Source organism: Balaenoptera borealis, assembly GCF_965194805.1.
Source record: "Balaenoptera borealis genome assembly, chromosome: 8".
Taxonomy (NCBI): Eukaryota; Metazoa; Chordata; class Mammalia; order Artiodactyla; family Balaenopteridae; genus Balaenoptera; species Balaenoptera borealis.
Window position 1 is genome coordinate 62,705,078 of NC_138865.1, and position 26,812 is coordinate 62,731,889.

At 33.5% G+C, this 26,812-nt stretch overlaps 1 protein-coding gene and 1 long non-coding RNA gene across 2 annotated transcripts in view; one reads left to right on the forward strand and one right to left on the reverse strand.

Moving 5' to 3' along the window:
• Nucleotides 1-26,812, forward strand: part of PTPRD (protein tyrosine phosphatase receptor type D) — a 2,142,992-nt gene that overhangs the window by 348,210 nt on the left and 1,767,970 nt on the right. The gene's annotated exons all lie outside the window — the stretch shown is intronic.
• Nucleotides 484-22,922, reverse strand: LOC309633238. The gene is made up of 2 exons (XR_014247399.1): nt 1,185-22,922; nt 484-1,154 (listed from the first exon to the last, which is right to left on the reverse strand). It is a non-coding gene; the product is annotated as an uncharacterized lncRNA (long non-coding RNA).

Sequence of the window (26,812 nt, forward strand, 5' to 3'; positions counted from 1 at the left end):
ATGACTAAGTTCAAGTTGCAACTTTATGAAGTCTAACTCAGAATATACCATTTAGGCATGGAAATTTGAGACGCTATTGTCCCTCTAGGTATATAGGTTTCTCATTAATAAGACCAATTAACAATAATGACTAATGAAACTACTTTTAATTTCTGTAACACCTTTTAATCAAAGATGAAAAATGTTTAATCTTCTAATAAAGTTTCAGTTACATTTTATGCATGCAAAAAAATCTTTCCCCTTAGTACAGTTTTAGGTGTCTACAGAGTATCCCTTAAGTTAATGAGTATTTATTTTGTGCTCACAATACATCTACCAGTATTAACTGCCTAAAGGTATATATCTTAACTAGCTCTTGGAATTCCCTGGTGGTCCAGTGATTAAACTCCGCACTTCCACTTCAAGGGGCGCAGGTTTGATCCCTGGTTGGGGAGGTAAGATCCCGCATGCTGCCCGTGCTGCCAAAAAAATTAAAAAAAAAAAAAAACAATACCAAAAAAAACCCTCTAATTCTTTCAGAGTGCAACTAAATAACCTACAGCAGAAATATTGTTAAATGATGCTCATAGAGACGAAGAAGAAAATGAAAAGTAGCTACACTTTCTTGAGGTTTAAGTCTGTGCCTGTTGTTTATGCATTTTGCAGAAGATCCTTTAAACAATCAAGTCAGTTTAAATGTTAATCTTCCACTTTATAGATAAGGAGACTTATGCTTAGAAAGACTAAATAAACTTCCAAAGCGTATATACCTAGTGATTTGCATAGTTGTGTTTCAAACTTAGGTTATTCTTTTAACTACTACTGTGGCCACATGATTGTTCGTAGATTTAGAAGACAGGATCCGTGAGAAGGATACTCACTAGACCAAAGAAAATATAAAATACGGAGTATCCATTTCCTAACGTGGTTCATATTGCTTTAATGTTCAACGCTTGCTTTTTGATAGAAAGTGTTGTATCACTGAATTGGCTTGTAATATCTGTTAAAATTTAATTCTTCAAATATCTCATTCTTGAAGCCTTTTTTGATTTTCTGACTTGATCTTATCTCTGCCTTATTTAAGTTCACTTAACTTTGGACCCTTTATATACTGCCTCATCTACTTGATCAATCTCACGGCCTCATCCAAGTCCCTGCCACATCCCGCATCCCTCCTCAACACACACACACACACACACACACACACACACACACACACACACACACACACCCCACCAGATTAAATGCCTTGGTAGAAGGACTATTTCTTTTCTTTATTTTTTTACTTTTTATTTTATATTGGAGTATAGACGATTAACAATGTTGTGATAGTTTCAGGTGCACAGCAAAGGGACTCAGCCATACATATACATGTATCCATTCTCCCCCAAACTCCCCTCCCATCCAGGCTGCCACATAACATTGAGAATAGTTCCCTGTGCTATACAGTAGGTCCTTGTTGGTTATCCATTTTAAATATGGCAGTGTGTACATGTCAATCCCAAACTCCCTAATTATCCCTTCCCCCCACTCTTCCCCCCTCAATAACCATAAGTTCGTTCTCTGAGTCTGTGAGTCTGTTTCTGTTTTGTAAATAAGTTCATTTAGAAGGACTATCTCTTATCCATGTTTTGTTTATTTCATTGTTCATGCATTCATTCACACATCTAACAAAACTGTACTAACCACATACCTTTAAAAAACAAGCCACTCCTTTTTCTATCAAAGTGTGTAATGCAAGAAAAGAGCTAGTATATATATATATGTGTGTATATATAGTTCAGTGTCTGTGGGGTCACCTAGCTTATCTTACACATACTAGGCTATTAGTGAATATTAACTGAGCAGGCAGTTATGCTCTTTGTAAGCAATAATTTTACTGAAAGTATTATTATGATTATATTTAGGAAATCATAGGTAACATGATTGTTTAAATATTTCAAATTATTCATTATTTTGATTATCCTATTAAGTATGTACCGTATGACTTTACATCAAAACCTCAAGTTATCTGTACTTAAAGGGATATATATTTATTATCGTTAATGATATCTCTGCTGTACACAGGGTTCTACAACATACAACTAATGTATCCTAGGAGGAAAACTGGTCCAGAATTTATAGGAATCTATTTTTTTCTCAGCTGGGTTATGATGGAATCCCATTTTATTTTTCACTATGTTTAGGGTAGTATGTTTTTCAATAAAGTGGAAAACGTCAAACCCTAAATTAGGACATAATTATAAATAACATTTCTTTGGACGGTCAGGTATACTGTGTTAATGTTCTAACAGGCTTTCATTGATAAATTGTTTCATTTTTATTATTAATTATTAAGAAATAGGAGGATGAGAAGAGTTTCCCAATATACTGATAATCAAAACAAATTGTGTAATGAACTGTCAAGCAGACTTATAGCACATGTCTGGAGTCTAAAAGATTATGCCTTGGGCTTAGACAAGTCAATATAGAATCACCTAGAAAGCAGAATGCTTATAAAAGTAGAGCCCTGATAAGAGGGGAAAGCATTCTAAAATCATTGTTCAATTTAGAAGCAGCAAACAGTTTTTCTCCCTGTTTTAAACATTGTTTGAACTTCTATCACTTCCACTAACCTTATCCATATGGACCACTGCATTTTCAACAGAGGCTCTACAGTTTGAACTAGTTTGAAACAAACTTTTAATTTTTCCTTTTGATGGGATGATTCGTTATTCATATCCAGAATTCAAGAGGGATTTTTATTCCTGTTCAATCTCATAACCAGCTTTGGTTTGAAAAAGAAAATCTGTATTGACCATAAACTCAGATCTCTGTGCTCATACCTCTTTAACGTCCACAGAAACTTGCTCGGCTGTCCTCTCTTGCCATGCACATCACTGTATTTGTAAAGATGCATCCAGAATCCTGTATCTAAAAATATTTATTAACTATTTACTGTGTACAGGGCATGGTGATGGGCACAGGGATGCAGAATTGCATTAATCAATATCTCTGCTCTGAGGGAGATCACAGCTTAATGAGGATGCTTTGAAACAAATATGAGAGCTCATTGAAGGCACAGTGGACATGAAAGATTGATGTACTTTGAGAATGCAAGAATAGAATGACTAACCCTCTAAGGAGGGCCAAGTAGTGATTCACAGAGAGGTTGCTCTTCATCGAGAGCTCAAAGTGTGAATGGGATACCAAGATCGCAACAATGAAAAAAAGTCGTTAGTAGTAAATGATGATTGAGGGCTCTCTGTATGTCAGAAATTAGTGGTGGGGACCAGATTGTGAAGGGTTTATATGCCAGGTATTTGTAGTTATTACTACTACTATGTGTATGTGCATTGATGAAGAAAATATATATATCTTTTTTTTTTTTTTTGGTATCTTACGGGATTTCTGAAGGGAATTGTGGTGGCAGCAGTCTGAAGGGTAGATCTTACAGGGAAGAGAGTAGAGAGTGTTGGTTGAAAATCAGTTAAGTGGAGCTATTGAAATTGTACAGGTGGGAGGATATTGTTGAGGACTCAAATTAAAACAGTAAACCTAAGTCTGGGCTATTATGGAATACGAGATCTGACTAATAAAATGCATATTATGATCAAACCTCCACAGCCAAGAGTAGATTTTGTGATACACTAAGTAAACAAAGTAATAAACATAAAAACATTACCATTTAACATGAAAAGAAAATTAAACTTGTCTCAAAAGCACTAGCCATTACAGCTGTGGCCAAATGCTTATACAAGGCAGAATATAAATGTGGAAACCATTCAGGTTTCATAATCAAAGAAAACTATTATCCTCAAAGCAGTAACTTCAGGGAGAAATAAACATGACGTTAAAGAAGATTCTCTTTGAATAACTTCCTTCCCAAGAGTGAATATCCTTGGGTTTTTGAAAGGTATCAGGCAAAACTGTTCATAAGGTGTAAAGGGACAGTGGAAACTGAATTGCCTCAGGCTGTGAAAACAGAAGCCCTAGTTTAGAGTCAGAGATTTGTATCAACTATTAAACTTTACATTTTTGGAACATAACCATTTTCTGACTCTCTATTTTTTTAACCCAGCATAGACATGGTGACATTTTGCATATTCTGTCTATTTTCTGCTTGAGAAATGTTATGTCAGTCTGTTGATCACATCCAGAGAGAAGTAGCAACTTTATAAAATATGTAGTCATCAGCTCACCTAATTAGAGGTAAATTGTACTGTTTCTTCAATACCAGAGAGAAAAATATCCATTGATTCTATCCAAGCCGTAGAATTCTTCTTTTAAATCAGGTAAGTCCTCAAGCTGATTGATTGTACATAATACTAAAGAAGCAGCATGTTATAATCAGCAATACAAAGATAAATTTTGATTCAATTCCTATCACTAACATTCAAATAAAACTGCACTCATCATTATATCCTTGGATCTAGCATAGTGCCTGGCACATAGTAGGAACTCATATATTTCTGTTGCATGAACAAATGAATATTTTTTTGTAGATTTGATCCATCTGAATCACCATATCGTAATCTATTATGAGAATTGATTGATTATACAGAAATGTATCTCAAATGAGATACTGCTCTATTCTAATCTCTCACTAGGCCTAGTATAGTCAAATGGCTTCAGCATTTCAACCTAACGTTTTTGGCCAAGACGAAATTTTTTATGGGAGTTAAAATAAATCAAGCAAATGAAGAGCAACACTTCTGTTTTTGAAAAGAGGATAGAGAATTAAAAATAATCCTGCTCCTTGCCCCAATTCTGCCACACCAGGCAGAGGGGATCTTTAAAAAAAAAAAGCAATTTGAAAGCTAATGATAGAACAATATTTATTATAAATCAATCATATTATTTTTAAACTGGCTCATCTTTTCAGATTTTCTCCTTCACAGATCGTAGTCTCAAGTCCAGAGCCTCATTTTTCCTCTCTCATTAGTTTCTTTAGTCTTACAGTTCAGTGCAAACGTGAAAACAGTGTTTAAATAAACTTTCAACAAGGTGAGTCAATTTGCAAATGAGAAATACAACCATGGTTTCATTCACCATTAGTTATGATAAATAGCTGACCTCTTACCAATTTACCTTCATAGATAATCAATTTTATAGCTTTATTGTAGTATACTTGACACACAATAAAATGCCTCTATTTAAAGTGTACAGTTTGGATAAATTTTAACATATGTATTCATCTGTGAACCATGCACATTAAAATAATGAATATACCCATCATCCCCCAAAATTCCTTTGTGCTCTCTTATAATCTTACTTCCTCCCAAATTGTGGTTCTCAGGCAAACACTGATCTGCCTTCTCTCACTATAAAGTAGTTGCATTTTCTAGAATTTTATGTGAATCAGAATATGCAGTATGCACTGCATTTTTGCATAGCTACTTTTGCTCATCATCATTTTGAGGTATTCCTATGTTGTTGTGTATAGAAAAGTCTGTTACTTTTTATTTTTGAGTAGTAGTCCATTGTACAGGTATACTATGATGTGCATAATTTTTGTTAGTTATCTCTGGGCATTTCATTTTTCATTCTTTCTTTAATTATATTGTTTTGTAGTTTCAATTCTGATTGTTCATTGCTAGCATAGAGAAATAAAGTTGATTTTTGTATATCAATCTTGTATCCTGAAACCTTTCTAAACTCACTTCCTAGATCTAGATTTCTTCTGTATTCTTTAGTTTCTTTTTTGTTTTTTATTTTTTTATGTAGATGATCATATTGTCTGCACATAAAGACAGTTTTATGTGTTCCTTTTCAATCTGTGTGTCTTCTACTTTATTTTGCCTTATTACTTTGGCTGGGACACCAGTACAATGTTTAGTATAAGTAGTGAAAACAGACTCCTTCGTTTGTTTTTGACCTTAGAGTGTAAACATTTGTCTTTCTTTGTTAAGTATGCTGTTAAGTAAAGTTTTTTCATAGATTCCTTTTTGAGTTAGAGTTGCTTTGTTTATATTTTGCTGAGAGTTTTTATCATGAGTGGATTTTGAATTTTTGTTATACTTTTAATGCATCTTTTGAGACAATCATATTTCTTTTTTCTTTTTTTTTCTGTTAACATGATGAATTATATTGGTAGATTTTTGCATGCCAAACCTATCTTAAATTCCATAAACCATAAACCCACCAGGTCATGTTTTATTATCTTTTTCACATTTTTTGTACTGTTATAGCATTCTTAAATGATATTGTTAATTTTATGTCTATTCTCATGAGGGATGTAGGTCTGTAGTTTACTTTTCTTGTATCATAGAGAAGCTAATTTCTTACCTACTTAACACCATAAATAATCTTTCATTATGTGCTCTTCTGTCGCAGCTTTTATTCTCTTCTTCTACAGTTTTACATATTTACTCTCACATTTCTATCCTGGAGCTCTTGTTTTCATAGCATTTTAACTGTTATTTTCAACATTCTCTGGACTCAAAAGTCATCCTATTTCCTATGGACTCACACCACTAAAGTCTCAGCCACGATAATGCATAATAAGGTGTCCAAACTTTTATTACTATTCTGCTATAACAGCTATTCTCAACCCTACTAGAACTGATGCATTTTCTTTTTTTTTTTTTTTTTAACATCTTTATTGGAGTATAATTGCTTTACAATGGTGTGTTAGTTTCTGCTTTATAACAAAGTGAATCAGCTATACATATACCTATATCCCCATATCTCCTCCCTCTTGCGTCTCCCTCCCACCCTCCCTATCCCACCCCTCTAGGTGGTCACAAAGCACCGAGCAGATCTCCCTGTGCTATGCGGCTGCTTCCCACTAGCTGTCTATTTTACAGTTGGTAGTATATATAAGTCCATGCCACTCTCTCACTTCATCCCAGTTTACCCTTCCCCCTCCCCGTGTCCTCAAGTCCATTCTCTACATCTGCATCTTTATTCCTGTCCTGCCCCTAAGTTCTTCATAACCACTTTTTTTTTTTAGATTGCATTTTATTTTTTAGCACATATTTTATAATTCTCTTTCACTATCTGGAAATGAAACATAAAATTACTACATGAATAGAATTCTACAATGATAACATAAAGGAGAAATAAAGGGTGAGAAATTTATAATAAAATAATTACGTTGATTTTACTTTATTAATGTTTGGGCTATGCTAGTATGACAACCTAATAAAATAATCAGATGCCTACATCTATGCATAGAATGTCTTTAATAAATACAGATTTATTTTATTGCAATTCAAACATCATGAGCAGATTCCCATGTAGGTAATGTGATTATGTCTAATGGAAAAAAATATTGGTTCAAAGAAAGTTTTCTTAAGTTTAATCTTTCCTTAATTTAGATAGAGATTACTTTGTGGAGATTCAGTGTGCAAAAATTCTTTATGCTTATATGCCAAAGAGTGTTAAGGTTTAGGCTCAAGTAACTATATATATTTTCTTCCTCTTGATGCCAGGCCAGAAGTTCAAAACCATACAGGATGTGACAGCCTTCTTTGTTGTGCAGGACTGTCCTACACATTGCAAGACTTCCCTGGCTCTCCCTACTAAAGTTCCTGTATTGCCCTAAATCATTCTGACAAAACAAAAACAAAAACAAAAACACACTGCCACCCAGATTTTCAGAATCCTCTGTAGGAGGATGTACTGCTTCTGTAGATAGTCACCAGAATAAAGTTTAAAGAATAATTACATTTGAACCTACACTACTGAATTATCCCATTTTAATTGTTCCTTCAAAGCTCACAATTCACACAGTAAGTTAGAAGAGTATTTCTAGATGTAAGATAGTTGGCTATATATTGTTATCCACTATTTTTAGATAATAATTTTTTTTCTACCTTCATATTAATCCCATAAATGTAAGTGAATTGGCCTCTTTGGGGATCCTGATGAATTTTTATACATTTAAAGAAAAGTACACGTTTTTGATACTTAATGTTAAAACAACTCTATGTCTCATGTGAAGTAATACAAAATTGCTCCACTGCCAGTTGTTTTTATTTGAGAATCAGAGACTAGATCTTAAAAATAGCAAAAGAGTACTTGGTTTCTTCCCTATAATTAATATACAACAATGTTGTAAGTGCATATTTTTAAAATATATTTTAAAAATCAAGCTTTTTTAATATGGTGAGCCCTCTTCAGAAATGTCTTAAGGTAAGATCTTTATTTATTTAGAAGTATTTTGTACTTAGAAGACTGGTCCCACATGCAAACTAAAATCATAATGGTAATGACATATCATTTCGCTTCCCCCCTTAATGGCAGTGTGACTTTTCTTGGCTCTCTTTTGGATCTTTTTTTTAAATTTCTGGGTTGAAAAAGAATTAAGTTTCTAATGATGAATGGTCTAGGCATTTGTTAGAGATTGACAATAGATTTTAAGACAAAATTAACATTAAAAATTGAAATACTGTACACAGCTACTGAATTATGTAATATTCTGACATAAAAATATATTTTGACATATTTTTAACTAAAATGTGAAGGCTTATAACAAAATAGACATATTAAATACTTTTGAGAGATGTTACAGTTGAGCTTAATGTATGGTAATAGATTTTCAATGTATCCTAAGTGCCTAAATCTTCCAAGTGCTAGATTTTGCAAGGAGGTCTACTATGTAGGAAATATGATAACTTAATATATGTTGTGTATGATTTTCAAAGTGAAATTCTAAGGGAAACCTAATAAACTGCAAATATAATAGAGTATGCTGGGAAAATGCAATTAAGAAAACTGTGGTAGTCAAATATGCAAATTATGTCCATCTGTTGAACAAACCCTTGGGATAACATGGAATTGATGGAGAGAAGTGAATGATTATTTTCCAGGCATTCCTGTCAGAAGCCATACATTTTAAGTCTAGCTGTGAAGATAGGGACCCCTTCTAAAAATTCTTAGTAAGTCAGAATCTTTCCCAGGTCTGAATGACTTAGCAAGCCCAAAAGATAGACCAAGAACTAGAATACAGTCAGGCTGATTTGTTACATTAAATCTGCATCCAGCTTGAGCCAATTCAACCTCTCAAATGGCCTTGGCAATGACTTAGTTCCCTGGAATTCTTTGTAGAGTGCAGACATATCTATCTCCTAGATAGACAGAGGTGGGACATAAAATGGGTTGCAGAAAGAAACCTCGGAGTTTTGAAAATGCTCTGTTTTAAAAATGACTTCCAAGGCACTATTGGTGGTAAGAAAGTTTTCGTGATTGTTTAGTAGAAACTCACATTTAATTACAACACTCCTTTTCCAGTTCCAAGTAGACTATTTGCTGCAGCCATTATGCTTGAGAACAAATATAGACTCTGAGAGACTGGAATGCACTAGAATAATAAACATACTAGAATAATATCAAAGATATATGTCAGTCTACTAACATGAGGTTTAATCTACTTATCTTTTAAGTGGCCTTGCTGTGGTCATTTTCATATTAAATTTTCAAGAGCAATAACTCATTAATTATTTAGGTATGCAGATATTGTTGGAAAGCATTTATTTTTATATAATCTACAAAGTGAAGTCACCTGTGGATATGAGAGTTTAATGACAATTTATTTTTCTCCCATGTAAGACATGTTATGAAACTAAGAGCTCATGAATGTTGGCTTTCAGACCAGCTGGTGTTTGCCTCATTTGGCAGTTCTGTATTGTGCCTGCATTTGTTTTCCTGCCGGAATCCAGAAATAGGCTTAAGTGATATCACCAAGTGTCTTCTAATTTTAGTTTTCTCCACATGTACTGCTTAATGGTCAAATGGGTTTCCATAACCACCCGTTTTGCAATGAGCAGCAAGCTGTACTCATTAATGCACTGAATCTTTCTGCTGTGCAACATGGGGATTTTTGTTAGGAAATGGAGTCCAGTGATGATTGTTTATAAGTAGTCCTAGTACATTTTGGCTCACCCAAATTATTTCACACAGGACTTTTTGTTGCCTTGTACACTGCATTATTAAAGTAAGGTCATGGAAATTTAGAGGCTTTTTAAAAGAAAAATGCAATCTAGTGAAGTATAATGCTTAATAATAATCTACAATTAAATCAATTATCACACATATTTAAACTGTTTCCCATTGAAGTAACACATGTTCATTGTTAAATAAAGAAAACAAGAGAGAGAAAGCAAGGGATAGATAGAAAATTAAAGTCACTGACAATATAAAAGATATATTTAAAATAGTTTAATTATTAATTTAAATGTTTCTGTACTTATATATATACCCATATATCTATATCTATATACACACATAATAATGTATGTTGCCTTAAAATAGTTTTAATGAACTGACTCAACTATTATAATCTTGTTTTCACAAATTAGAAAAACACAGTAAAGTTCCTACATAATGAAACTTTCTGACTTTCCATAGTAAGTTATTGATCTTCCAAACTAAGAAATCTGTTGTGATAATTAATATGTATTTCAGTTTGACTCTTATTATTGCTGTGATATAAACATTAGTATTCACTCCTTCTCCACTCAACTACATCTTGATCCAAGAAATAAAAGATTTTGATCTTAAACAACAGTTAAGCACGTATTAAAACATTTATCAAAATATTCAGAAGAACTATTATTTCACAGCAAATATAGGTTTGAAATTCAGTGGTGCATTTCCAGGAGTTTTCATGTCTTCACTTAAATTTCTTGAGTGATTGTATTAAATATTAATTTTTCCTGCTTATATTTTTTTCTTAAATTTTTAGCAAGTTTGATAATTTCTTAAACTGATTTTAGGTGTACATATAAACAATCCCTGCCTTCTAAGGACTTAATTCTCGAGATCGATGAACTAAAAATATATGTCACTTATAATCTGGAAGGTGGGAGAAGATATATATGTCAAGAAAAAGAAATCAAACTTGTACGCTTTGGGACCAGCAAATGCTATCAGATTATTCTTACAATATGTTCTTGATATCCCTAAATGTGTTCCTTATAGATTCTTTTAAAAAGTGGTTGTGTAAGATAATTGTTCTAAGAGTGAGGGGGATCTTCATGTATTTTAGAGTTAATACTTGTTCTTAATGGAAACATGTACTGTCTTTAACAAAGACATGCAGAGCCAGATGTTAGCATTTAGAAGTTACCATTTGGTACTTTACTAGCAAGACACATCCCACTGCAGAGATTCAGTGAAGATTCCTAGCAAGGGAAAAGCTTCAGCTTTACGTGCAGTCTTTTTCCTCAAGAGAGTTACTCTTCCTTAGGTCTTTTAAAATAATGGTGCATACTTTCATTCAGCTTCTCTTAATTACTATGATTATTACTATCAAATAATTCAGCACCATATTTACTTTTGATTTCATCCATTCTTGTACATATAAATATTGAGAACCTTCTGTGTCTCAGAGCTACACTGGAGTATAGTTCTTAGCAAGATAGAAAAGACCATTATGCTACAGTGATTTTGCTTTTTTGTCCTGTGCTAACCTCTAGGTTTCAAATATTTGGTGCAAGTGGAAGCTGAGGGAACCTGATGGTAAAGGGTGCTAGGTGGGACACCTCAGTTATATTTGCCCATTTGATGCTGGTTTTACCTTATAGGTCCAGTCGACTTCATCAGCCTTAATTAACACACATGTACCAAGAATTATAATAATGTGTACCATCTTTTTTGCTTAGTCTAGACTAGTGCTTCTCCAGGTGAAGTCCCTGCAGCATCAACATCAACTGGGGATTTGCAAAATATTCAAAATTTTGAGGCCCCATTATAGACCTATTGAATCAGAAACCCTGGAGGTGGGGCCTCGTAATCTGGGTGTTAACAGTCTTCCAAGACAAATGATTCTGATGAATGCTAAAGTTTGAGAACCACTAGTCTATACTAACTATTAACATGGTCTTGACCACAGTGTTTAATGAATGCTAATATCACAGTGGATATTTCATAATTCTCCAATCAATTGAGTCTTGAGGCTCTAGAACACTTTCATTCCAATGAAGAAATTATGTTGCTGTCTACGTTATTTTTGCTGCACTGGTAATGATTGCATCAACAAAATCATGTAATATTAACCAGTGCCTCTCACTCCTTAGGTACCGAGAAAGTGTTAAGTTCACTCCCATCAAGCTTAGCTTAAATAATCTAAAAATTGTAAGTGGCAAAACTCTTGCTATATTCACACTGACATTAATAGGTAACCTTTAAGTACAAAATGACAATGTAAAAATAGATCATATTTTAATTAAATATTTTAATGCCTGATATAAACATTGAGCTTCATTCTATGGAAGATAAGTGGTTAGATTAATTTAATAATTCAATAATTAAGTCCCTGCTATAAGCAGGTCTATATGCAAGAGCTGGAAAGTTGAGTGTACGGCATCATTAGTGTCCTCAAGAATTTTGAATGTAGTAACAGATACGAAATATACAAGCGAAGTTCTATAATGTGGGGCAGGATATGATAAGTTTCATAAGGGAAGTATATAAATTATGCTAATTCAAAGGCAGAAGAAACGTCTAATCAGGACCTTCTGAGATGCTTTATGGTGAAGGAGCCATTTGAACTAAGGTCATTAAGCCTAAAGACTGAATTATATTTTCAGAGGAATAACAGAGTGGAGAAGGGTTTTCAGGAAGAGGAAAGGGCAAAAGCAAAGGAAGAGAGAGAAGAAAGCCTGGCATCTTGTGTTTGGGGAGTATTAAGAAATGAGGCTCATTACAAATAGAAATATATGCCTTAAAACAGTTGGATATATGCCTCAACACTTGTCTTGAAGCCTTAGATAGCATGCTAAGGAATACAGTAGAAATGTATGTACTCTTGAGAGTTTTGAGAGGGAAAGCAAGTAAGACAATTAAATGTATAAATACACACATACACAAACATCCGTTCTTCTTATATAGAATGGATTGGAAGAGAAGAAAGTTTGAGGTAGGTAAGATTCTTAGAAATTGTGTTTAATCCTGACCTAAGGAAGAAGAAATTAAACTCTGAGCAAGAGAAGGAAGGGGCCTGGGTAAGGGGACATGGAGGACAGCATGCCTGAAAGTCACTGAGGTAGCCTTCAAAGTTAAGGCAGATATTCAGAGCATCAAAAAATAATGAAGGAAGAGTGTTTATATTAAGTGATAGAAGGACAATGTTCAGGGTAGGAGAGATGCTGAATTTATTTGGAGACATACTGATGTGACTTTTTTAGAGGGACTAGCACGTCTGGTGCAGCTGACAAAGTGTAACTGGAACTTGGGAGAATGGTTAAAGCTAAAGGACATACGGGAACCACCTCCTTGGTGTCCATTAATGCTATGTGTTCAAAAACGGAAGCTCTTTCCAGGTCGGCTTTTAGTCATTAACCTATTCCTATATTCAACAACTATTTATTAAGTTCCCACTATATGCCGGGTACTATTCTAGGCACTGCTGATACAGCAGTGAAGAGAACATTACATCCTGCCTTCATGGTGCTTACATTCTAGATGGTTATTTATGAATAAAGGGAAATTTGAAGAATGCATATAGGCCTTATTTCAGTTAAAGGTAAAACATTTGATTTGTCCCTGAGACCTTTTTCTAGTACCACCCATTTTATCACCCATGATATTGCCAATATCACCCATGAGATATGGATTCAAATTGTGCCCTTCCTTAATTTTAAGGATTTAAAAATAGCCCATGTATTAGGTTTTCTACCACACTGATTCCCAGACTGAATTATGATATCATCTGAAAAGTTATCATAAGGTTTCCCAATGTTCTTTCACATTTATGACAGAACTAATAATGTCTATACCGAACTGTAGATTTTTATGGATAGCAATATTCTTTTTGGCAAGTGAAATATAATAAGAAAAAAATCTGTCCATTTCTTGGTAAACTATTGCTCATAACTTGGCTTTCTTGAACAAAAATGTTCATATTTTATTTAATTTGATTTTTTTAAAAAAAGAAGTGAAACCAAAAAGGAAAAGAGACAGAGATTTCAAGCTGTTGGGCTTTGAAATTTTGGCAGAGAATTATTTTCTCTGAAAAAAAAATCGTTGGCTGGGAATTCAAAACATCCTCATCTTTAGCCCTATTCAGACACCCATAATGCTGCCTCAGAGGACACAAAACAGTGAAGGACCCATCTTATCCTACTGGGAAAATCATTTGAAATGTTGGCATGCAAGCAGAGAGAATTCTGTTGACCGCTGTGTATATCCAAACCACTCACTTTCATTCCTAGACCTCAATCACTATCATTTCTGTGAAACCAACAGAATTCTCGGCATTGATATGCAAATGAAGGCACCCACAGTAGCCACACTATTCATTTTCCGTGTGCTTTGCGAGCCAGAATTCTGAAAAGCTTCCAACAATTTAATACACAACACCTTCAATGAATTTGACTAAAAACAGTCAACCAGCTTCACATACACTAGAGTAGTCTGTAGAGACCTTGACATATTCCTGAGGACTGTTTTGTTTTAAGTTTGTTAAATGTCACTGAGGATTTTTTTTTTAATGGATAAAATGATAGTGAGGCAGAATGGAATGTTTAAAGTCTTTGTTTCCATTTATGCTCTTTCAAATAACATAAAACGTATGGCATACCTGACATTTGAGCTGTAAGATCAAATGGAAAAGGTTGGCCCTGTTCTGTGTGAACTGAATTTCTTTCTTAACAGAGCAATTAAATTGTCTCTCCACTACAGACTTCTCTCATTGCCTATTGTCCTGTTGTACTCTTCTGAAAGTAATGGAAATTGAAATGGGATACAGATTATGATAATGAAACTAAAAAGGAGGGGAAACAGAAGAAATTTATTCCTTTTTTTTTTATTTTCCTTTTCCTAATTCTTAAGGTAATTACAAGACACTGGAGATGTGAACATCTTTATTAACTCTGCAAAACGCCATCTGCTGGAAGCATATTTTGCAAACCTTCAGGGCTTGAATATGAGACAAACAGATTTAGTAAAAGTGATGCTTTGTTGTACTGTTTTACTCAAGTGCCAGACTTTTCTTTGGTGGCCCAGGAGCTCTGTTTGTAAGAAACTAAAAGGGAAATGGGAGACATCTAGAAAGAGATTTGATTTCATCCAGCCCCCACTGTCATATTCTCTTTTTGCTAATGCTCTAGAGCAGAGTATTATTTCTGGATTAGTGGATCCTTCCAGATACTTCATTAAGAACATTTCTTCTAATGATTTGCAAATCAGAACAAAATAAATAACTATGAATTGCTAACCAAAGATGACTCATTCAACAAGAATTTATTAAGCACTTCTGTATGTCAGGCAATTTGCCTAAAGGCTGAGGCTACAAAGAGGAAAATAGGCACACACGCATAAATGTACACATCTGCATGTGCTCCCATCCACACGCACACACCAATTCTGCTCTCCAAGAAGAACTCACTACCTAGCTTAATAGAAAGTATATAATTCTCTAAATGTACAAGAGTGATATGTACAAGAGTGATAACACTTGAAATGTACAAGAGTGATAACAGGATTCCTTTTATATACTTAGCTTGATTTTTTAAGTAATTGGATTTTGCTTTTTCTACCTTACTCAACCTCCGTTTATTCAATAATTACCCCTTCCTATGAACTCTTCCATTTTTTTCTTTGTTCACTGAGTGTTTGTTCCTTCACAGGCTCTCTCTAGTCTACTTGCTATTAATCTTGCTTCCTTTCCTGCTTTCTTTTCCTTTATCCCTTCTTACCTCAACTTTATATTTTTTCCTTTTTCATTTTATGTGAGACCATTCATTTGTAAGTCACACTTGTAGGAAATCCAAAATTCAGTTTAGAGTCAACTGCTCTTTTGGTTTGTAATTTCTCTTCATCAGGGACTCTGGAACTTACCAGATTTACCTTTTGTAGCTTCTCTGTCTCAGGTAGTGTCCTCCATTGTCTTCCACGGGCATTGTGTAAGGTACATGACCAGCAGCCCCAATGCCTCCTCATAATCATCCTAGGGAATCAAGGGCACCTCAAGCAGATAAGATCTCTTGATGATCTACCAAGATTTATGGTAGCCTAGAGTTATTATCATAAATATGTAAAGTAAGCTTTAATACTAGAATCACTCCAGGCTACACAGTCCTTTCCACACTGACTCAAATAAGTAACAATGATAGGAAACTGAAAGTGTCTGTTACATTTTGATATACATATTGAATATTAGTTTTATATCATATTCTTAAACAAAATGAAACAAAACAAAGATGAACCTTTAAAGAACAACCAAAACAATTAATTTTGATTTCAAAAATGAAAATAATCTGGCTTAACTCGATGTTTAGGACATACTAGTAATGTAGAAAAGTTGAAACCTTAAGCCCCAAGGAACTACATATCTCTCTCAGATCCCAATGCTTCATGAAGGTTTAGATGAGTAGAACCATGTTACCATCAGGAAGGGCCAAGATCAGGGAGTTCGCAAAGTTACACATCATATTAGTTTGCTGGGTCTGCCATAACCAAGTATCACAAACTGAGCGTTGTAAACAATAGGAAATTTATTGTCACATAATTCTGGAAGCTAGAAGTCTGAGATCAAGGTGTTGGCAGGATTGCTTCCTTCTCATTACTATGAGGGAGAATCTGTTCCATTCTTACCTCCTAGCTCTGGTGGTTTGCTAGCATCTTTCACATTCCTTGGCATTACCTTGATTTCTGCCTTCATCTTCACATGGGGTCCTCTCTGTGTGCATACCTATGTCCAAATTTCCCCTTTTAAAATATCAGTCATATTGGATGACTTCAACTTAACTAATTACATCCACAGCAACTAAATTTCAAATAAGGTCACACATCCTGAGGTACTAGAGGTTAGGACTTCACCATATGAATTTTGGAGGACATAATTCAAACCATGACACACATAGATCCCCCTACAATCATTAGAAAGTCCATCATGGTAGGCTTGAGTAACACTGAAGACTTAATCCCTTAGTGGAGAGTGAAGGAAGCTAAGGGCTTGTATCTGTAGCTGAAAACACTGACTATTCTCACCTGGAAAGTACCATTCATCAGGTCTTTGACTAATGCTTCAGTTTGTAAATGAAAGGTATTAGTATCAAGAGCATAATTTGAGAAATAAAATGCATTATTCAGGTACAAAATGGGTCACCAACCACAGGCAAACTCAAAATGTACATCAGGAAATTAATTAGACAATATTAAAGCTTGTGGAGTGCAATTAGGAAGTATCTTTGTTTTTTCTGATATCACAATCATTGCTGGAAACTGGTTAGTAGTGATCTCATGTATCTGCAAAATATCAAGCTTTGTTCTTAGTCCTTCTGAAATATCAACTGCTGAGGAGCTCTGTAAGAAACAATGTCTCTGTTAGTGTTCACATTCCCAGTTAGTCCCTCTTTTGTAATTACAATTTGAAAGTATTCTGATGTAAATATAAAGTTCATTTGAATTTTAAAAATATGTATATTTGAGGTTAAGTTTTATATATAATATAATATACACATCTGTGTAATATATGTATATGTATATTATGTATGTATATATATACATATAGTTCGATATGTGTTTATATATAGACAATATATCTATTATATCTCTTTATATATAACATATTTATACATACAATATATAAAATTTATAATGTATAACATGAATATATATGATACATAATATATAAAATATATAATATAGTTATATTTATATTATAATTTTATGAAAGTATATAATTTGTATAGAGATAATATATATTCTCTTTAGATTTATTTGCTTTTAATTTTTAAAAAAAATTGTATAGAGATAATACATATTCTCTTTAGTTTCATTTGCTTTTAATTGTTAAAAAATTGCCCCTTTTTTGTCAAAAAGAAAACAGAATTAATTACATGGCAGATGAGAAATTCTACCTTTACTAAAATTGTGAAGAGTAGGTATGGAATGGCAAATATTTACTGTGCTCTGGGAGTAGCTCTGATAGATTTTCTTACATTGAAAAAGTCACTTTCTACCAAATATGGTTAGCTTCATGGTTAGAGCTAGTTACAGTTGTTGAAATTCTAGTGTGTATTAGACATATTAATAAACACAGATGATACAGAAACTAGCAAGCAAACAAAGAACACAGATTCATCTTTTTCAGAAATTGTTGAGAGCTACGAGGAGGAGAGAGGTTGAAGATCATTTAACACCGGAATGCTAAATGAAGGCTGTGTAAAGGACTCCCAGGAAGCACTGGGAAGCAGCACTTACCTAGTCTGCATGTGGAGAAAGGTTGTTAGCCAATGTAAATAAGAGAAGGTGATATTTGAGCCAAGTCTCATATAGCTTTACCACTGAGAGATTGCATAGGAAAGTTAAAAGTTCATTGGGGAAAAGTATTTTTAAAATCATAAGATTAAAACAATTTTCATATAAATGTGAAATCGAACATAGAAATTATTTAAATTATTTCTGTCATGCTCTTCTGAGGAATATTTGACCATTGATTTGTGTATTTGTTTAATGCCTTTCAACCTGTTTTTAATCCAACATTGTTTTTGAGCTTTCTTTATTTCAGTGGCTTTGTAGAAACTGTAATTCTCTACTTATCATACTATTTTCTGTGGAGTGCTTCTAGACATGTGATTTCACTTCTTTTTGAATCATACTAGACCAGAGATGATGATAATAGTAAACTAAGTCTGAATAAGTGATTTCCACATGAAAACATATATGCAGGTATAATGAAAAATATTTTTGAGAAGTTAAAATATTAGCTTCCATTTTATAACTTTTCCTGTGAACTGCATATGGTAGTCAACATTGAGCTTGATAACTTGAGAAAAAAAAATATGTTTATACTTATATATTTATATAGATTTATCATTGCCTATTTGCTGATAGAAGAGAGTTTTGTTAGGTAGGCCAAAGGTATTTATATTTTATCAGTCTTCCAAAATAAACTCTATATTCTTTATATCTATTTCTTTTCCTAACTCCTTTATATTTACTCCAAAAAGATGAAATATAAGGAGTATACTGTAAAATATCTTCATTAATTTTAGAAGTGGTAAATATATAGGAGCAATTAGACATAGTGAAAAAAACTAAAATTAGTACTGATTCCACCCTTATTCATACACAACCACACACACACACGCACACACACGCATTTTTTCTCATGCTGACAAACAGGACTTTGGGCACTTTTTCCATCTGCACGATGGAAACTGGGCTGACTACATGGGCGTGTGAACAGTGTAGTCACACAAGGTCCTGTGCTTAGCATTTAGGATTTGATGATCTGTGGTTGTGATCTTGATATTCATAATAATTTTATCTTTGAATTTGTTTAGTAAGTAAAGTCTTAAGGGAAGCAAAGCATTCTCTGGGTGCTTAGAGCCTCACCCAGGCCCTGTTCCACCTCCCACTTCCTGTCTCCCTGGGATCTGCATGGCTTTTCATCTGCCTCCTCTCGACTCACCTTTTCCTTCTATGGACCCTACTATATGACTGCTGCCACCCTCCACCGGGGGTGACAGTTGCAGGGAGGTCCCTGTTCCACTACTGCCCTCTTTTCTCATTGGGGATCTAGGTATGGGTGCAGCGTGGGAGGGGATTGAACATGTGCTACATGGAGCCGGCAGAGCAGTGGCCATACCACACCTAGGCTGGCAGCAACACTCCACAGTCGGCAGATGATTTAACAGGGACCTCTCACCCACCCTCATCCAGGTAGTGAGTGCATTCCAGTGAGAAGGTTGCAATCCCCTTGAGTCATCAGTCCACTATGGATTGGAGTGGCAAGCCAGTGGGAAGGGGACATTGACTTTCCTTCCCCGGTTGGGGCCCTGCATCTTCATTTGGCACTAGAACCCACAAATTATATAGCAGACCCTGAATGGAAATCATGCAAAACTTAAACTGTGGTAGGAATTGAGTAAGATACATGCACAGTACCTAGCATAATACCTGGCATAAAAGAGATTCTCAGTGAAGTTGTTCTTCCCAATGACTCATTCCTTTTCTTATTTGCCTTCATTAACCGCATTAGCCAGATCTGTGTTAAATAGGCATACATCTCTTATTCCAATCTACCCAAACTTATTTCCAGGTGCTACCTAAATTGAAAACCATGAATACTAGCTCTTAAAAGGGACATTACCTTATTTATTGGATTTAGTTAATACTTAAGAAATGTTCTTGCCAAAGAAGCATTTATCCTCAGTATTAATGTGACCGCTAATGGATGGGATGGTGTTACTCTCAGACCATGTTTTTCACTGCTTTTAGACTCCCATTTTAAATAACTTTTGCAAAAGGGATAAGCAAAGAATTGAATCAAGTCTCAATGCAACCAGGCTTTTACTTCTTTCTCTCTGGCCAGGCGTACAACCCTGACACTTCCTTTTCCACATGCCTTGCCTCCCTCCCCCTCACAGCCCTGCCACCAGGATGGAACAACACTTTTTCACCTTTCTTGGAGCTTTTGCAAAATTTGGTGAATAGGAATCTAATGGAATTAAGTGCCCTTCCTTGTTTATTTTTCTTTTCTTTTTTTCTTAAACTGCTTTATTGTCATTACAGAGTGCAAAATTACCAATTATTTTGTATATTTCAGAAGTACACCTACTAGGAACTGAATGAAGTCATTTTACTTTGTTTTTTTTCAACTCATGTCTCTTTTATGCCTCTTTTTGCCTCAGTGAGCCCTTTAGGCAAATCACTTGTGGTTTCTGTGCCTTGGGTTACTACAAAACAAATTAGAGGTATTGATACCGTTTTGGAAAGGATGATATGCCATAGTGAATAGGAAAAATATATTCTAAATCATAAGATGTTTTCAAATGTCCATTGGTATCGTTTCACTACATTAAACTGGCTTGACAGCCAGGTTTATTGAAATGAAAAGACTGATAACAAATACATAGAACGCTAAGAAAACTTAGGTAAAGTTGGCCAAAAATATTGTTTGGTTTGTTTTTGTTTTACAAATATGTGGGGAATTTCTAGTAATGTTCTGTTTCACAGAGATTAAGATTACTGCATTTTCATAATAAAAAAGGCTAATACAATAAAACAAGCGTATTAGCCTTGTATTAGCAAATACCTTTATACAAGAGTAATCCTGTATGATATCTGAACTTTCCATAGCAGAATAAGTTGTCAAAAATGAGAGGAAAAGGTCTGAGTTAAAAATGACTTCATAAAATTATTTTCTCATCTATTTAACTCTCAAAATATTAAATATCAGTAATAAGTAAAAAATTGGACAATTTTGCAGGCTGTGGTTTTATGCATTGTGATAATGGGTAATTTACACTGCTGTAACCTGAAAGTTTAGCAGGTATTTTTTTCCTCACAATTTTCTGTCTCTGCTATAAGTAATAAGTTTGGTCCATTAGAGAACGTTGTTTTTAACATCTCTAATTGTGTTTATTATAAGATTTTTCCAAGTTTAATAATTATAAGAAGAACATTTATACATCAAGATAATATAAAACATTTATGGTCTTACAGCTCAATATTTGCTTTCAAAATAACTTGTTTTATAATACTAATATACCAGGTGGGAAGTGAGAGGAAAATAACTGTATAGTGACCATGAATACTGGTCTAATAACTTAGTTGCTTTATAAATATTAGACAAATGTATTAAAAAGGACTATAGATGTACTTAATGCTTCTTAAAAATACGTCTACATAAACATACCAGAAGGGAACAATCCCTTAACTCTTATGTAAAGAAATTGTATGCAGTATTAGTCTTAATGCATTCATAAAAATAAATACCTATACCTATGGGCTCAAGGACCATAAGGAATAGTGGATTATAAATAAATTTTTTATTACTATTTCAGAACTGTAGAGAACCTTTCAAACATTGTGTTCAACATATTCATTTTTACTGACACTGAGAATGAAAACCAGGAGCTTAAAAAATTCCCTAGAGGAAAGGGTAGTTCTAGAATCCATGTTTTATAGATTTCTAGTCTTAATACTTTTTCCTACAATATAAAAATGATATTGAGTATACAGTACAATTCGTTCCTTTTCTTTGAATGTGTGTGAAATTTATATTCACGGGTCATGCATATAGTATGGGTTTACTAGGAAGAAATTAATTATTCTACTTGAGTACAAGAAACAGAAGTAATGGAGACTAAAATCGAAGAGACAAGAAGCACAATGCAAATAAATATAGAATACTGATATGGCTAAGATTGCTTTAAAAGCAGTAAATATAGAAGTTTCAAATATTACTGTCAATTCTCTTAAAAGGAAAAATTATTATTAAAATTTCCAATAAACTATATTATCAAAGTGATGAAGGTTTTTTCCATTAATTAATTTTTTTTTTATTGAAGTACAGTTGATTTACAATGTTGTGTTAGTTTCAGGTATACAGCAAAGTGATTCAGATATATATATTTCAGATATATATATTTCAGATTCTTTTCCATTATAGGTTATTATAAGATATTGAATATAGTTCCCTGTGCTATATACAATAGGTTGTTGTTGTTCATCTGTTTTATGTATAGTAGTGTGTATCTGTTAATACCAGCCTCCTAATTTATCTCTCCCCAGCCCCTTTTCCCTTTAGTAACCATAAGATTGTTTTCTATGTCTGTGAGTCTGTTTCTGTTTTGTAAATAAGTTCATTTGTATCATATTTTTAGATTCCACAAATAAGTGCTATCATATGGTATTTGTCTTTATCTGACTTACTTCATTTAGTATGATAATCTCTAGGTCCATCCGTGTGGCTGGCAATGTCATCATTTCATTCATTTTTATGGCTAAGTAATATTCCATTGTGTGTGTGTGTGTGTGTGTGTGTGTGTGTGTGTGTGTGTGTGTGTGTATATATGTATATGTATGTATATATATACACACCTCATCTTCTTTATCCATTCCTCTGTCCATGGACACTTAGGTTGCTTCCACGTCTTGGCTATTGTAAATAAGTGCTGCTATGAACACTGGGGTGCATGTAAAAATGATGAAGTTTTAAATGTAAACTTTATCATCGATGCCTAAGTCCCAAAAGTCTCTCAAATTTAAATGAATTAAAGCTTCCATAGCTCAATAAAGATGTTAAAAAAAAAAAAAAAAAAAAAAAAAGCTTCCATAGAAATCATCTGACCATATATAGAAAAATCATCTTTAGAGAAAGACTGGAGTTGAAATATTTCCCTGCGATAAGAATAAACTTAAATATGGCTTTCAATACAATTTCAATAAATCTTATGTCACACAATTTTCAATTAGTTTACCTTAAAAAATGAGGAGAATATGAGGTGATTTGTGTTATTATAACTTTTTGGGTGATCTTTTGGGAGTTTCCCCATTTATTAATTTTATTTCAACAAAATATAGTCAGTACAAAACATAAAATAGGACAAACTGCTAGGAGCCTATAATAAAAAGGACTGAATCCCTCAAGGGATTCCCAATTCACAATCACAATGGATAAGAACTGGACTCTAGAGTCATATATATGTGTGTGTGTGTGTATGTATATGTATATATATATGTGTATATTATGTATATGTATAAATGCATATGTGTATATGTATATTTTTATATATATCAGGTATGTATAAATATATATGTATACACACACACGCACATATATATATACACATATGTATATGTATGTAGGTGTGTATGTGTGTGAGAGAGAGAGAGAGACCTCCCTTTCAGGCCCCAAATTCTGTGATTTATATCTGTACACCAATGAGCGGGAGAAAAAAAACAAAAACAAAGGAAAAGAGTATTCTTCAGAGTATGTTTGTGTCCCACAAAGGAAGGCAACGATAGGGAAATATTTTACCAATTTCTTTTCCTGGTGAGTTTGGGCTCTGTGATTGCAGAGGCTTCCGTATCTTACTGAATCAATGTGGTGGAGAAGAAAACAGCATCTTAGCAGCTCACGAAGACTCTTCTTATGTTTGGCATTGTGCCTGCTCTTCAGAGTGCCCTTCTGTGTACTTTTTTTTTTTCTCTCTTAATATGTTCAAGAAAGACATTGTTTTATTTATTTCTTTCTTTTGTCCACTCTTTCCTTGTTCTCTTGAACCTTCTCCCTCCTTTTCTGAGTGCTTACCGGTGCCTTCAAAATTATATAAATCTAAATGCCCTTTTACTACTTCTGTATTCAGCCAGAAGGAAACTCAAAGCATCAGATAATAAATTAATACGTGCATATACACACACAAATAAATATAACTATACGTGTGTATATTCACACACATATGTAAATATAATTACATATGAGTGTATATATAACCCATACTTATATATTACATAATAATGTATAAATTATATATTTAATAACAAGATAAATAAAAGTATATTATACAAATATATATACACATATAATTTTTTAGAATGTATCATTATTGTTTCCATGAAGTTCTAGAATATTTTATATGTCTTAGGCAGATGAAAGATATATCCTCTTATATAAATTTTTTTTTAGAACTCTTTTTTGCTGTTTATTTATTTATTTTATTTATTTTTGGCTGTGTTGGGTCTTTGTTGCTGCACGTGGGCTTTTCTCTAGTTGCAGTGAGCAGGGGCTTCTCTTGTTGTGGAGCACGGGCTCTAGGCACGCGGGCTTCAGTAGTTGTGGTGCGTGGGCTCAGTAGTTGTGGCTCGCGGGCTCCAGAGCACAGGCTCAGTAGTTGTGGCACATGAGCTTAGTTGCTCCGCGGCATGTGGGATCTTCCTGGATCAGGGCTTGAACCCGTGTCCCCTGCATTGGCAGGCAGATTCTTAACCACTGTGCCATCAGGGAAGTCGAAAATTTTAAAATAATTATTGCAGGACAGTTGTCCATTAACATTTCTAGTCTGTAACCACAACTTGTGATTTGTTAATCATTTGGCCAAAATGTCAGTGTTTACATTTTGACAGTATAGTTCAGTGGATAAAGCTAAATTCTAGAGTCACACTGTCAGAGTGCTTTTTTCAGATTCTACCAATTACTACTTAAGTAAGCTTAGGTGAATGACTTAAAGTATTTGGCTCTTAATTTTTCTGTCTTTAAAATGGGCATAATTTCAGCAGGTAATTAGTGCTACACTGAGGGGTTCAGTTATTAACATATTTAAAATTATTAATCGTTCTTGGTATGTAGTAAGCATTCAATAAATGCTAGTAATAATCATTTTTTTACTTAGAATGTGATAGTATACTATATTGTTGTATTGCAATTTATTATTCAGTCCGTTTATAAGTGGAAGAAATCATAAGGCTAATATTTAAATGAATGATTGTTAATGCTAAAGTAGTCATTTTTCTTTAAATTGAGATACTATTTAAATAAATACAGGTCAATAAGGATGCATGTAGGTTTTCTAAAATCACATTCCAATCAAATGTCCAGTGGCTATGAACCTTTTTGCTTTGATTTTGATTTATTTCTCCTTTCTTCAATTTTTTAAACATTATAGAATACAACTAGAATAGGATTTTACAGTTAATGGAGAGAAATGTATTATATAATTGCAAGTGTCTTCATAAGTATTGTTGATAGTATTCAATTCATGTGGCCAGTGGCTTTAAGTTACCTACACTGCAAAATCTGTAAAGTTTCCCTCAACTCTAGAATTGTGTGCTTTCTTTCAAATAATAGGAAGTGTGAAATCTTCAGGATCTAAAGCAAGATTACTGAATGCAAATATCTTCAAAGTCTAATGGGCAAAACAAAGAATAAGGAGAGTAAGAAAATAGAGAAAATGTGGCAAGGGATAACTAGAGAATGTAGGCAGGGTACATCATGCCTATCAGCGTGGAAACTATTCATGTGATGTTTTAGATGCCAGACACTGGCAGCCTAGAATTAGTAATTCTAAGTATGGAGAAAGTATGAAAGTACCATGTTATCTGTTCAAACCACAACAAAAATATTAGTTGTTCATATTTTGTTCAACTAAAACATTTTATTATGAATGATATGAAAAGTAAACATTCTAATGTATAAAAAACAGCTTTTCTATCTAAATAGAGATTAAAGAAAAATGTGGATCAAATAAAGATGAAATGCCCTTCAGCTTATCTTCACACATTTTTACTGATAATTCATTAAAAACCATTGGGAATTTTTCTGTTCTATGTGATATGTTTGATAATTATGGAAATCATTTATGATACTTTATAAGTAACCAGAAGGCTTTTACTATAAATCTAGTATATTGAATTCATACTCTTAAAAGGTTTTGCCTTGTTTTCTGTTTAGCACATTTTCAGTAGTAGTCATCCAATAATTTTTTTGGAAAAAGGCCAGATTTTTGTTTCTTTGAGTTCCTAATGGAGACCTGAAATGTATCAATAGGTATAATCCATAGTTATCCACAAAGCCTTCTAATTTTAGTGCATAGTTTTACCACACAGTTCCATCAAAGTTTAAGAAAAAATAAAAATGCTGCCAGAAGACTCAAATCTAATATTTTAAACTTAATCACTGCCAATATAGTATGGAGTAAAGTTGTAGTGATTTTATAGTGTCTAAACTAAGGTATCTAAATAGAAGAACCCAAGACATGGAAAATCCAAACAATATTAATTAGTTCATGAATGCTCTAGAATTGAGTGTGTTAAATCAAATTGTCCTATTTAGAATAAAGACATTTATGCTAAATGGTGTGTCCTGGAAAAAAATAGAAATAAAAATATGAATAATTGAATAAAAATATGAATAATTGAATAATTGAATAAAAATATGAATAATTCGAAGACTGTGTCGGCACTCCTAAAACGAATACCCAACTTAACTTTAGTAAATGTTAAGAAATTAATTAATGTTGAACATTTCTGTGGATTTCTTTTTCCTCCTTTGAAATTGAATTGCTTTTGTATATTTCTTTTTTATTCTTTCAAGAAAAATAGTTTTGGATATCTTTTGGAAGACTTTTTCAACATGTGGTTTTAGAGACTAGATTGATTTGTGTTTCAAATTCTA